Source organism: Schistocerca cancellata, chromosome 3, assembly GCF_023864275.1.
Source record: "Schistocerca cancellata isolate TAMUIC-IGC-003103 chromosome 3, iqSchCanc2.1, whole genome shotgun sequence".
In the NCBI taxonomy this organism is placed as follows: Eukaryota; Metazoa; Arthropoda; class Insecta; order Orthoptera; family Acrididae; genus Schistocerca; species Schistocerca cancellata.
Genome location: NC_064628.1, coordinates 549,663,269 through 549,676,012, shown reverse-complemented (window position 1 = coordinate 549,676,012; position 12,744 = coordinate 549,663,269). Strand labels below are relative to the sequence as shown.

The following is a 12,744-nucleotide window of genomic DNA, read 5'->3' as shown; positions in this document are numbered from 1 at the left end:
CAGCTACTGACCTTTGAAAGTCGGCACCATTCGAAACACTTAAGAGTCGACTGTTCTCTGTTTCAGATGGCTGCCACACTCAGCGACCCCCAAAGTTGTGACACTGCAATTGACTGACGAAGTGGTGTTGTGTTGTCTGCGTGAGCACATGATTAGTTGAACTTATATTTAACACCTTCACGCCGGTGCTGACAAATGTTTTTCTCGCCACGGGGCTTCACTTCATCTGCTGTCCCTGCTTTTCGTGATTCTCGGCTTGGGTCGGCGCTCCGTAATCATACTCTCGAAGCTGCTGTTTTAATACACTGACCTTTACTAAGCCAATGGACTTGTCGCAGTGGTAACACCGGTTCCCGTCAGATCACCGAAGTTAAGCACTGTCGGGCACGGCTAGCACTTGGATGGGTGACCAGCCGGTCTACCGGGCGCTGTTGGCAAGCGGGGTGCACTCAGCTCTTGTGAGCTAAACTGAGGAGCTTCTTGACTGTAGAAGTAGCGGCTCCGGTCTCGTAAACAGCCATGCGGCCGGGAGAGCGGTGTGCTGACCACATGCTCATACATATCCGCGTCCGTTGACGCCTGTGGTCTGAGGGTGACACGGCTGCCGGTCGGTACCATTGGGCCTTCCAAGGACTTTTCGGAGGGAGTTAAGTTTTTAGTTAGACTTTTACTAAAATAACCACAGATTATGCCACATCTCTTTTGTTCAGAGAGCACTCTCATTGATGGTTCATAGAAAATGATTGTATTTACTGTCCATTGCGCCTGGCTGATATGTCTTTATTATGCTGGTAGCATAAATGGGAGGCAATTAAGGCTGAGCGACCTGCAACCTGCCGTTCAATCGCATTTGCGTTCGCTGACAATCATGTTAGGAGAGGCACTACTATAGGCTGCAAATGGACTCACACCACTTTCACAGTAAAGGCTCAAATATGATTCTGTACTTTACTCTGTGAGTATTGGTGTTGAAAACCATTAGTGTGAAACTTTGCCAGAGATTATGAACGGACTTTTTTGCGGAACATCAGATCCAAGTGTATCTAATGTTTTCAGTTACTTTCACATCAGTTCACACTGAACCATCAAATTACGTTCTTTTACCCCCCTCTTCAGTAATTTATTCGCTGTTACAAATTCATGCCGAAAGGTACACAAAACTCGGGACGTTTGTTCATCCTGACGATCAATTGCGTCAAATAATAAAACCCATGAATTCGTCAGTACTGCAGTATGTAAAAATCCGCCTAACGTCGATGCTGACCGTTTATATAATATGAATCGGTGCACTGTTTGACACGTTCTTATGACTGACGACGTAATTTACATTACTATTTGACAACATTGACGACTTCATGGATTTTATTATTTAACGCCATTTATTTTATGTCGCCTAGTATGATGTATATATTTTACGAACATGATGATAGTCCTTGGACCGAAACTGGTTGTTCAGTAAAGGATTATTATCAGTAGCTTTTGGCGGTAAAGCGTCACGTTTTTCAAACAGTGACGAATGTTCGATTCGTGTGTATTTTCTCTACGATAATACGATCACTATTCTGTTCACAGAAGCCTAACTGCAATCCTATTTCCTCATTCAATGTTAGACCTATTGCCAGTCATACGACTCTTATTACTACCAGGTCTGAGGTGCTTTCACGAAATACTGTTTTGTTTCTCCACATGAAATAAAATCTTTCATTTTCGACTCATTTAAACAGTTACTAATCACGTAATCTTTCTTACGGAAGGGAGACGCGTGCTTTGAGGTTAGTCTAACACGTTTTTCTTAAAATATGATTTGTATACAACTGTTATTTATTGATTCATTAAGTTTGAGAATGCAGTCGAACTGCTTCTCTTCTTGTGATGTTTCCGCTGTGAATCGTTGAGCCATCTTCAGACTGAACCGTACGACATACCATATGTGTTTGCTTTTTTATGTATATTGATCGTTACCAGAATAAATTTTCACTCTGCAGTGGAATGTGGGCTTATTTAAACTTCCTGGCAGATTAAGACCGCGTGCCGGGACTGGACAGAGGTGAGGATGGATTGAGTAATTCTTTTATAGTTGTAGAAGATGCTGAATGGATGTGGTTCCCATCGACGGTCTGTTAGCAGTTTTAGCAACTTTTGCGTATTGATGTCAGGGGATGTTGGAGGCTGAAGTACAGACCCTACTTGACCCAAGTGTCTTGGACTGTCTCACAGCAGCGGTAACATGTGCCTGTTTCCCATTAGGCATATAGTAGTCGTCAAACGTTTTGGCTTAATCGCCAACACTAACATCGCACTTCGAAATGCAAATCTTTCGATTTTGTTATTAATTGGTAACCTGTTTAAATTAGTATGTTATGAGCACCCAATTGACTAGCTGTAGTAAGGGTGTAAAAAGTTGTCGGCTGACCCCCAAGTACTGATCGTTAAAAATCGGCATCATTCGTAACACTTCGTGTATGGTGATCTCTTCTTTAGACTTCTGCTACCCGCAGCGACCCTAAGGATGTGACACTGCAGTTACCTGACGATGGGTTTTTGTGGTTTCTGTATTAGCTGATAATTAATTGATTAATAACTGTAATTGTGCTTATATTTGAATCCGTTATTTACTAGGAGGCAAGATCACAAATATTTACAAAATGTTTTGAATGACATTTTCATTCTGCTCAATGCGTTGTATTCCAACAGCATCAAAATTGATGCTCGTTGTTACATATATGAGTACGTGCCGCGTCTGAACGGGACCATATCTATAATGGACACCCACCAATCCATGTTACTACAGTTTCAAATTCGTACCATAGCAGCTGATTGGTACGAGATGCAAACGCCCTTGAGTTTTCCGCACCGGAAGACAAACAAGAAAATCTTTCATCTAAAAAGCCCCCTCAACGACGTGCAACGACAAACCTGTTTGCCTCTGCACCCAGCTTCGTCCATGAGATGACCGGCCAACTTTTCGCAAGCCTACTACAATTCCTCCAGTACATTTCTGATTCGACAACGGAGTCAGGTACAGCTCACAATTGCAAATACTAAGTATTATTCTTACCGTGCTGTTTGGTGCCAGATTCCACCATTAAAGAAGCAGTCGACATACATACAATGACATGATTAACAGAGACAAGGGATGTCAATTCAGCAAAGCATGGGAACCAGCGTCGGCGGTACTAAGGCATCGTAGGTCGCAGACGAACGAATTCGAATCAACAAAGATGGGCAATCGGAGTTCCCACACATAAACTGGGCGCCAACACTGTGGCCGCGATTTTCCCCCGTCGCGCCTGTGAAGACCATGGTCCATTTCTCCGTTAGCGGGCAATGGATGTAGCGGTGCTGTACGATTCGTGTACGATGGCTTTTTAGCATCACCCCTTGGCGCCTGCATTTTTATAGCCAACTAGCCCATATCTTGGCGAGCCGTTACAACAATACGTCAGTAAGCACCTGTTGATGACGAGTAGCCGTCTCCTTGAAATATTGCGCAGCACCCACATTATCCGACGCGGCGTCCGTGAACCAATGAAGTATTTATTGTTTACTGGTAAATTTAAGTATAAAATATGTATAATTAACGTGTTCTGTGATGTAGTTTTTTTGTTTTCACACCACATTTGCATCTATTCAAATGTATGTAGTCCATACTTCGTCTCCGAAATGCGAACTCTTTCATTATAATGTGGGACAATATTTTATTTACAGTGCGATTAAAATTACGTTGTACCTACCAGCCCACGAAAGGGACGCACTGCGTTGCCACCTGTAACAGCGCACTGACAATTGTAACAGCGTGCATGTCGGGCAGATGGCAACTACGCAGAGTTCGTACGCTAGGCTGCAACGTATGATTGGCCGATTGTGATACAGATAACACGTACTCTTCTTAACCATCAAGAGCAATATAATATTAACTGCACTGTATTTACAATTAAAATCTACAACAGGTTAGGTTAACTTCTCGGTTCGCGCTACGACATTTACCCAGTGATAATTACAATGGGATAATTTTAAGTAAAACCTTGACCTGTCGGTCATTTGAAGAGCGCTCGGGATTTTTTGTCATTAATACTAATATTCTGTGGCACACATGTGAGAAGTTGGCCAGCACCCCGGAGTACTGATACACTCCTGGAAATTGAAATAAGAACACCGGGAATTCATTGTCCCAGGAAGGGGAAACTTTATTGACACATTCCTGGGGTCAGATACATCACATGATCACACTGACAGAACCACAGGCACATAGACACAGGCAACAGAGCATGCACAATGTCGGCACTAGTACAGTGTATATGCACCTTTCGCAGCAATGCAGGCTGCTATTCTCCCATGGAGACGATCGTAGAGATGCTGGATGTAGTCCTGTGGAACGGCTTGCCATGCCATTTCCACCTGGCGCCTCAGTTGGACCAGCGTTCGTGCTGGACGTGCAGACCGCGTGAGACGACGCTTCATCCAGTCCCAAACATGCTCAATGGGGGACAGATCCGGAGATCTTGCTGGCCAGGTAGTTGACTTACACCTTCTAGAGCACGTTGGGTGGCACGGGATACATGCAGACGTGCATTGTCCTGTTGGAACAGCATGTTCCCTTGCCGGTCTAGGAATGGTAGAACGATGGGTTCGATGACGGTTTGGATGTACCGTGCACTATTCAATGTCCCCTCGAAGATCACCAGTGGTGTACGGCCAGTGTAGGAGATCGCTCCCCACACCATGATGCCGGGTGTTGGCCCTGTGTGCCTCGGTCGTATGCAGTCCTGATCGTGGCGCTCACCTGCACGGCGCCAAACACGCATACGACCATCATTGGCACCAAGGCAGAAGCGACTCTCATCGCTGAAGACGACACGTCTCCATTCGTCCCTCCATTCACGCCTGTCGCGACACCACTGGAAGCGGGCTGCACGATGTTGGGGCGTGAGCGGAAGACGGCCTAACGGAGTGCGGGACCGTAGCCCAGCTTCATGGAGACGGTTGCGAATGGTCCTCGCCGATACCCCAGGACCAACAGTGTCCCTAATTTGCTGGGAAGTGGCGGTGCGGTCCCCTACGGCACTGCGTAGGATCCTACGGTCTTGGCGTGCATCCGTGCGTCGCTGCGGTCCGGTCCCAGGTCGACGGGCACGTGCACCTTCCGCCGACCACTGGCGACAACATCGATGTACTGTGGAGACCTCACGCCCCACTTGTTGAGCAATTCGGCGGTACGTCCACCCGGCCTCCCGCATGCCCACTATACGCCCTCGCTCAAAGTCCGTCAACTGCACATACGGTTCACGTCCACGCTGTCGCGGCATGCTACCAGTGTTAAAGACTGCGATGGAGCTCCGTATGCCACGGCAAACTGGCTGACACTGACGGCGGCGGTGCACAAATGCTGTGCAGCTAGCGCCATTCGACGGCCAACACCGCGGTTCCTGGTGTGTCCGCTGTGCCGTGCATGTGATCATTGCTTGTACAGCCCTCTCGCAGTGTCCGGAGCAAGTATGGTGGGTCTGACACACCGGTGTCAATGTGTTCTTTTTTCCATTTCCAGGAGTGTATATACGCGTCGGTACCATATGGAACTCTTCGTGTTGATTGTGATCTGTATCAGATTGCTGCTAACATGAGTTGTCTACAGGTGTAGCAGTACAGCTGCGTGGTCTCTGTCACCAAGTTAAGTCAGTGTCAAAATTTCTACAATGGTAGCTGGTCGGTACGAGTCACGCACGCCCGTGAGTTGTCAGTAGTGGAAGACAAACAATACAGTCTCTCTCTCAAATCCCGTAATCGTGCAGTGATAACCACACCTCTAGCAGAATAAATATTCTCTCAGAAAGCATGGTAAGCTTTCACATTGAGGCTGAGTGGAAGAACATGAGGCGCTAACAGTCACCAACAATATCGGACTAATACCGGACATCTGCCCCTTAGGCAGACGGCCAATTTTACTTAGCTCACAACAGAATTCAACAGCGTCTATTAAAATTAAGCATAAATGTCTCTCTAAGTATTATTGTTCGTTACTGAGCAGGAAAAATACACTCTTAAAAAGCTCTTAACGTTAGCTGACGATTTTTGGACTCCGCTTCTAGCTGCTGAATGCAAATACAGCAGAGAACCGTGGGATGCACGAATAGTTAATTCGGGCCTCATACGTCCCACGCGCCGCAGTTTGACGACCACTGCTCTCGCAGAGTAGGTAGACTAGTCTCTCAGAAAGCGTGATAAGTTTTCACGTTAAGTCTGGGTGGAAGGACATGAGCGCCAGCAGTCACCAGCAATGCCGAACCAAACATTGACAGAAAATATTTGTTGATAACAGGAGTGCCCAATTTCCTGAGGATTCTTGACAGTACGTTCTGGTACGTTCTGTTTGTGTGATTCGCCCACGATTACTGTGAGAAGTGAATGAAGAGAAGTAGAGAATGAGCTGTAGCATGGAAATAAAGCGTTACGCGACTCATATTCATTCAAGACATTTTATTCCTCTCTGAGTGAGGATGTTCCTCAAAGCTCGGCCGTACCATTTTGTTACAATCTTTATTAAGGCATGACCAAAGGCAAATCAGCGTCTGTCCAAAACATTTGACACTCAGAGCGTTTTAGTTGCCGTCTGCGTAACGAATCGGATCTTTATTATCTTCCTGGAACATCGCCTTGGCCAGCAGAGTGCCTGCCAAAGCGTGCAAATGCTAATACCTTGTGCAGAAGTCTGGTTCCTTCTCCGTACATTACATTTTAAATTATCTATTTAGCCCACTGAAGGTATGGCAAGACATCATGTATCTCAGAACATAACTGTTTTGAGTATGAGCTGCATTCTGAGCTGAATGATGAGATTGGGAACACATGGACAGTGTCGCCACGCGGTGCCCTCTGTCACCGGTAGTGACGAACCTGTTCTTGAAAGGATTTGAAGAGAGAGCTCTGGAGAAGTAGCACTCTTGCTTCTTCAGATATATTGATAGTATATTTGTCGTGTGGTCAGAAGGGCGTGAATAGCTTGAAGATTTCCTCCAACGTCTCAACTCTCTGCCTCTCTGCATCTCACCACCAGACTCACTGTAGGGATTGAAGTGAACAGCGAGCTCCCCTATTTGGATGTCTTGGTCTAGCGCAAAGTCGATGGCAGTAGGCGAGACTAGGTGTTCAGTACAGCCACCACTCCAATTTGTACTCGTATGCTTCCAACTGCCATCATCCCTCACAGCATATTGGTACGCCACACATCCCGCACATTACCTGACGAAGAAGGCCTACCAACTGAACTCAACCACCTTAATGGAGAGACGCGGTGAGAGACAATTTCGATGTGCCTTCAGGCTGAAAATACAGGCCCAGCAAATGGGATCTGCCATCTACCGGACAGTTATCGAACAAGAGCGGCAGAATCCTATCTCAGCGTAAGACTTGATGCTTTTTCCGAAACAGCGGTGACTACTAGGGGCTAGATGAACTGGGCTCCGCAAATCGGGAGTCTTTTTTTTTATTCCACGTAAATGTGCTGTGGCATACATCGGGGTGCCTTTACGGACAGTCGAAGAAAGGCACCAGGAACACAGGAGACGCACCGAGCCCAACTGACCCGCAAGATCTGCGGCTGCGGAGCACTGCGTAGCTACAAGGGTGTCCATGAAATATGAATAACCTTTAGTGCTGAGATAAACCTTTTGGTTTTCGTGTTATGTCTTAAAGGAGACCGTTGAGACACGATCAGTATGGACAGTCCTTAATCATAGCAGAGCGTAGGACCCAGAGCTGAGCCAACTGAAGTCGCAACGTCGGTCGAGAGCTGCTACAGCGACCAACGATGGAGGTAGAAGCACTGAGAGGCTCAAGTTGGACCCAGCATCCGACTATTGAGATCCCCATTCCTCCCCCGCCCCCAATACTCCACTAGACGCTGCATGCTGCATGATATCAGCGGAGGACTGGCGGGAAGCGTTATGGGTATAAAAGAGGCGTAACATAGCAAAGTAGATCATTCTGCAGGTAACATCTGAAGATGACGGAAAGGTCGTGTTTCATCAAAGACTGCGCCCGGCTGCACACGTGCGAGTGACCAAAGAATGGATTAAATGTTAGTTCCATGGGGCATAAATCTAAGAAGCAGCAACTCAGCGCAAAATACCTGAAGATCTACTGTTGAAAAAGCCTCTTTTACCTCGAGAGGTGCGGTTACAGACTGATTATCTTTTGAACGTTATCTATAAACGGGGCACGTGTACTGGATACAAGTGTAACCATGTAACCAAGCTGGTAATGGCAGCTGACTGAGTTGTAGGTGGATAAGATTGTCAATTTGAACTAATCAGGGTAAATTCTTTTCGACGCCTAAGTTAAACAACGTTCCACGTGCATATGAATTTTCTTTATAATGACAAGAATATCAGAATACAGTCACATTCAAAAGAAAATCTGAACCAGTCACAAAGTAATAGTCGCTGAAATAGTAAGTATAACAAATGACAGCGAAAAGTAAAACATGGGTTATACCATGGAAAGACATATTTAGGAACCAGATTTTAGACTGAAAAACATTTCCAGTGACAGATGGTGGACTCTTACCTTACTTTGGTGATTATGAACTGTAGATTAAAACAGAAGGGCCTGCCGGAGTGGCCGTGCGGTTCTAGGCGCTACAGTCTGGAGCCGAGCGACCGCTACGGTCTCAGGTTCGAATCCTGCCTCGGGCATGGATGTGTGTGATGTCCTTAGGTTAGTTAGGTTTAATTAGTTCTAAGTTCTAGGAGACTGATGACCTCCGAAGTTAAGTCGCATAGTGCTCAGAGCCATTTAAAACAGAAGGAATTACAGAAAGGTACGAAATCAAGGACATGGGATCTGGATAAATTGAAAAAATTAGAAGTCATTGAGAGTTTCAAACCGTACATAAGGCAATGATTGACTACAACGAAGGGAATACAGTAGAAAAATAAGTATATCTGAGATGAGAAATAAGGGAGTATTGATCAAACAGGCAAAAGATAAATGTCCCGGTAGAAATGTCGAACTCAGAGATGTTGGATTTAACTGCTGAAAGGAAGTAATTTAAATGTGCAATAAATGAAGCAGGCAAAAACCTGAAATCAACAGAAGCAGTTAAATGGCTAAACAGAAACGGCTAAAGAACGAATGCAAGGGTGTAGAAGCGTGTATGACTAGAGGAATAAATTATGCGGTTTATTGGAAAACTGGACAATTCGGGAAAACAGGAGCTGCTGCACCAATAATGGGAGCTCAAATGACGAACCAGTAATACCGAAGAGTGGAAAGTAGAAAGGTGGAAGCAATAGGCAGAAAGCCTATATAAGAGAAATGAATTTCAATACAGTTTTACAGGAAAGGGTGATACGGGTTGTATGGAAGATATGATGCTACGAGAAAAATTTGACAGAGCACCGATGGATCCAAGCAGAAACAAGAACCTACTTAGTACATTACATTCCCTCCGAAATGATGAGGTTCTTGGGAGAGGCATCCATGCAAGATGTATGAGATATACGATTGGACTTCAAGAAGAATGTAATAGTTCCTTTTCCAAAGAACTCAGTTACTAACAGGCGTGAATACTGTCGGAACATCTGTTCAGTATCTCATTCCTCTTGGAAAGTATGAGGTGTCAGGGATAAAATACAGGGAACAAAGGTTAGTTAAAACTAGCATAGGAACCAGGTTACAGTTGTACGTACAAAAAAAAAAATATATATATGACTAGGAAGCAATAACTGAGAAGAGTGTGAAATGGAACTGTAGCATATGTGCGATGTCATTCAATCTGTAAATTGAGGAACCTTTGAGGAAAACCAAGAAGAATTTTTGTAAAGAGGAAATTCGAGGCGAAGCAATAAAAACTTTGAGTTTATCAGGTGACACTGGAAGTGTAGTTAAACAGAATTAACAATGTGTTGAAAAGAAATTACAATATAACGATCATGTTCGACAGTTTTCCTGGAACGTGAGAGTTCTGGTGGTACACTTTTTTATGGTGTGGGACCCATATTCCTTAGGTGTATTGAGCTCCAGATATTTGAACACGGTACACTGTGACACTTACTCCCATCTCAAGTGCGTCTTTTCACTGATGTATCGATTTATATGGATGACAATGCGAAAGGATTTTCGGCGAATGGACTGGCTTTTCCGTTCCCCCGACTTAAATCCCGTCGAGCACGTTTGGGATGCGTTGGGAAAATCTACTGCAGCACGTCCAAGAAACCTCCAGCAGTTTTCAACGGCCCTGGTGGAGGAATGGGACGCCCTACCACAAGAAGAGCCGACCAACCTTGTGGTGAGGTTTGGGGCACGTTACAGAGCATGCATTTCGGTCCGTGGTGATCATGCACCCTATTAAGAACCACGTTATGCCTTTTGTAATAACCAGCAGATCGTCATAAATCGCGATGACTTTTGTGTAATTATCGTCTTTGAATAAAAGTATCATGGCTGTTCGTCTCATTACGTATTCCTGACAATTACCCACTGTACTATACAGTTGCAGCTTTTTCTATGTATGGTCTAAGTTTCATCGAGTTGCGTTACTTGGCGGTGATTGATCAGGCGAAAGTCACTTTCGTCGTTCAGTTTTGCACTCCATTGTATATATATGGAATTTCGTCGAATTAAATAACATGAGGGTGAGGGAATTAGATTAGGAAACGAGACACAAGAAGTAGTAGCAGCAAACTAACTGACGATTGCTGAAGTAGATATAAGAGATATAATATAAAGCGCAAACTGTCATTAGCAATAAAAACATTTCTGTAAAAGAGGGATATGTTAATATCGAATATAAATGTAAATATTAAGAAGCCTTTTCTGGATATGTTCTTCTGGAATAGCGCAGATCTGAGGCGCCATGTCACGGACTGCGCGGCCCTTCCCCCCAGAGGTTCCTGTCCTCTCTCGGGCATGGGTGTGTGTGTGTTGTTCTTAGCATAAGTTAGTTTAAGTAGTGTGTAAGTCTAGGGACCGATGACCCCAGCAGTTTGGTCCCTTAGGAATTCATATACATTTGAACATGTATTCTTCTAAAGTGTGGCGTTGTATGGAAATTAAACGTGCACAATAAACAGTTCGGACACGTTGAGATCAGAGGGTTTCAAAATAAGGTGTTAAAAGAGAATGCAGAAAATTTGATGGATAGATAAGATAACCAACTAGGAGGCGCCGAATCGATTTTCAATTTTTTTTCAATGTTTCAATGAAGGAATTTATGGGGAGGAGGTGGAGCGAATGGCCAAAACCTGAAGATAACCGAAGGGTTAGGATGGATGGAGGTTGCATTAGTTACATAGAAGTGAAGGTGCTTGCACAGAATAAACAAGGGTAGATAGCTCAATCAAGGCAGTCTTGGTACTGAAGTTGATAACTAGTCACTTAGGAATAAAATCAATAAAAAGTGCTGAGAAGCTAAGCATACAGAAGTAATGCGAAGAAATCAGAAAGGAAATGGTCGTCGAAGGAGCAGTTTCAACATTTGCTAAAGCCAAAATAACTTTCGGAGAATTGTACAGTTAGGGCAACAACATAAAGAGAGCAACAGTAATGCCACTGGTGAACCCAGAGACCTTCACACTACAGAGTCCTTTGCTGACTCGATTTACAAAGAAACAGGTGTCGATTTAGAGGGCAGATGAACTTTGGAAAAGTCACATTAACGCCAGATAAATACGACAACAGTCACAGGGTTATCTTCAAAGCCTATTTAAGTTACTGATATGAATAGAACACAGAAGGACGAGGAAGAAAAGTGACGCTCTGTTAGACTATCAGTTTGGCTTTAAGAAAGATAAAGGTTCAAGACTGACATATCTGAAAATGAAACTTCCTGGCAGATTAAAACTGTGTGCCCGACCGAGACTCGAACTCGGGACCCTTGCCAGTAAGTTTCATATCAGCACACACTCCGCTGCAGAGTGAAAATCTCATTCTGGAAACATCCCCCAGGCTGTGGCTAAGCCATGTCTCCGCAATATCCTTTCTTTCAGGAGTGCTAGTTCTGCAAGGTTCGCAGGAGAGCTTCTGTAAAGTTTGGAAAGTAGGAGACGGGGTACTGGCTGAAGTAAAGCTGTGAGTACCGGGTGTGAGTCGTGCTTCGGTAGCTCAGATGGTAGAGCACTTGCCCGCGAATGGCAAAGGTCACGAGTTCGAGTCTCGGTTGAGCACGCAGTTTTAATCTGCCAGGAAGTTTCATATCAGTGTACACTCCGCTGCAGAGTGAAAATCTCATTCTGGATATCTGAAAATCATCTCGATGTTCAAAGAAAAACGCTGCACCTGCTATTGACTCCTGACTTTCTCATGCTGGCAAACTCTCTTATGCTGGCTTGCCGTATTTCAATAACCTATTACACAAAATTCTTCAGGAGATAAGAGCAAGGAAGATGAGATGCATTCCTTCTGTCATACGTGTATATCTCAGCAACAGCTAGATAAGTTTTACATCGCACTGAAGCTAAGGTTTCTAAATGAGTATCTATCAGATATACGATAAAACTTCGAGATGGATCCCAAGTACCACTTTGTGCTGCTACATTTCAGAAAATATCACGTGTATCGACAGATCGGTTAGTCCGGATTGCTTAGCACTATCAAGAACATGGGACAGCACTACACAATGAAGAGGCGACTGAAGAGCAACTCAAGCCGATATAGTTATGACACAAGAAGTGAAATAGCACATTTTGAAGTGTAACTGTAGAGAGTATCGTTACAGCAGAGGGGAAATGAGTAGGTAATATTTTCTCC

The 12,744-nt window shown here is 44.6% G+C and overlaps 1 pseudogene; it reads left to right on the top strand.

Moving 5' to 3' along the window:
- Nucleotides 1–319: 319 nt before the first annotated feature.
- LOC126177833 (5S ribosomal RNA) lies at nucleotides 320–437 on the top strand (annotated as a pseudogene).
- The last annotated feature ends 12,307 nt before the right edge of the window (nucleotides 438–12,744 follow it).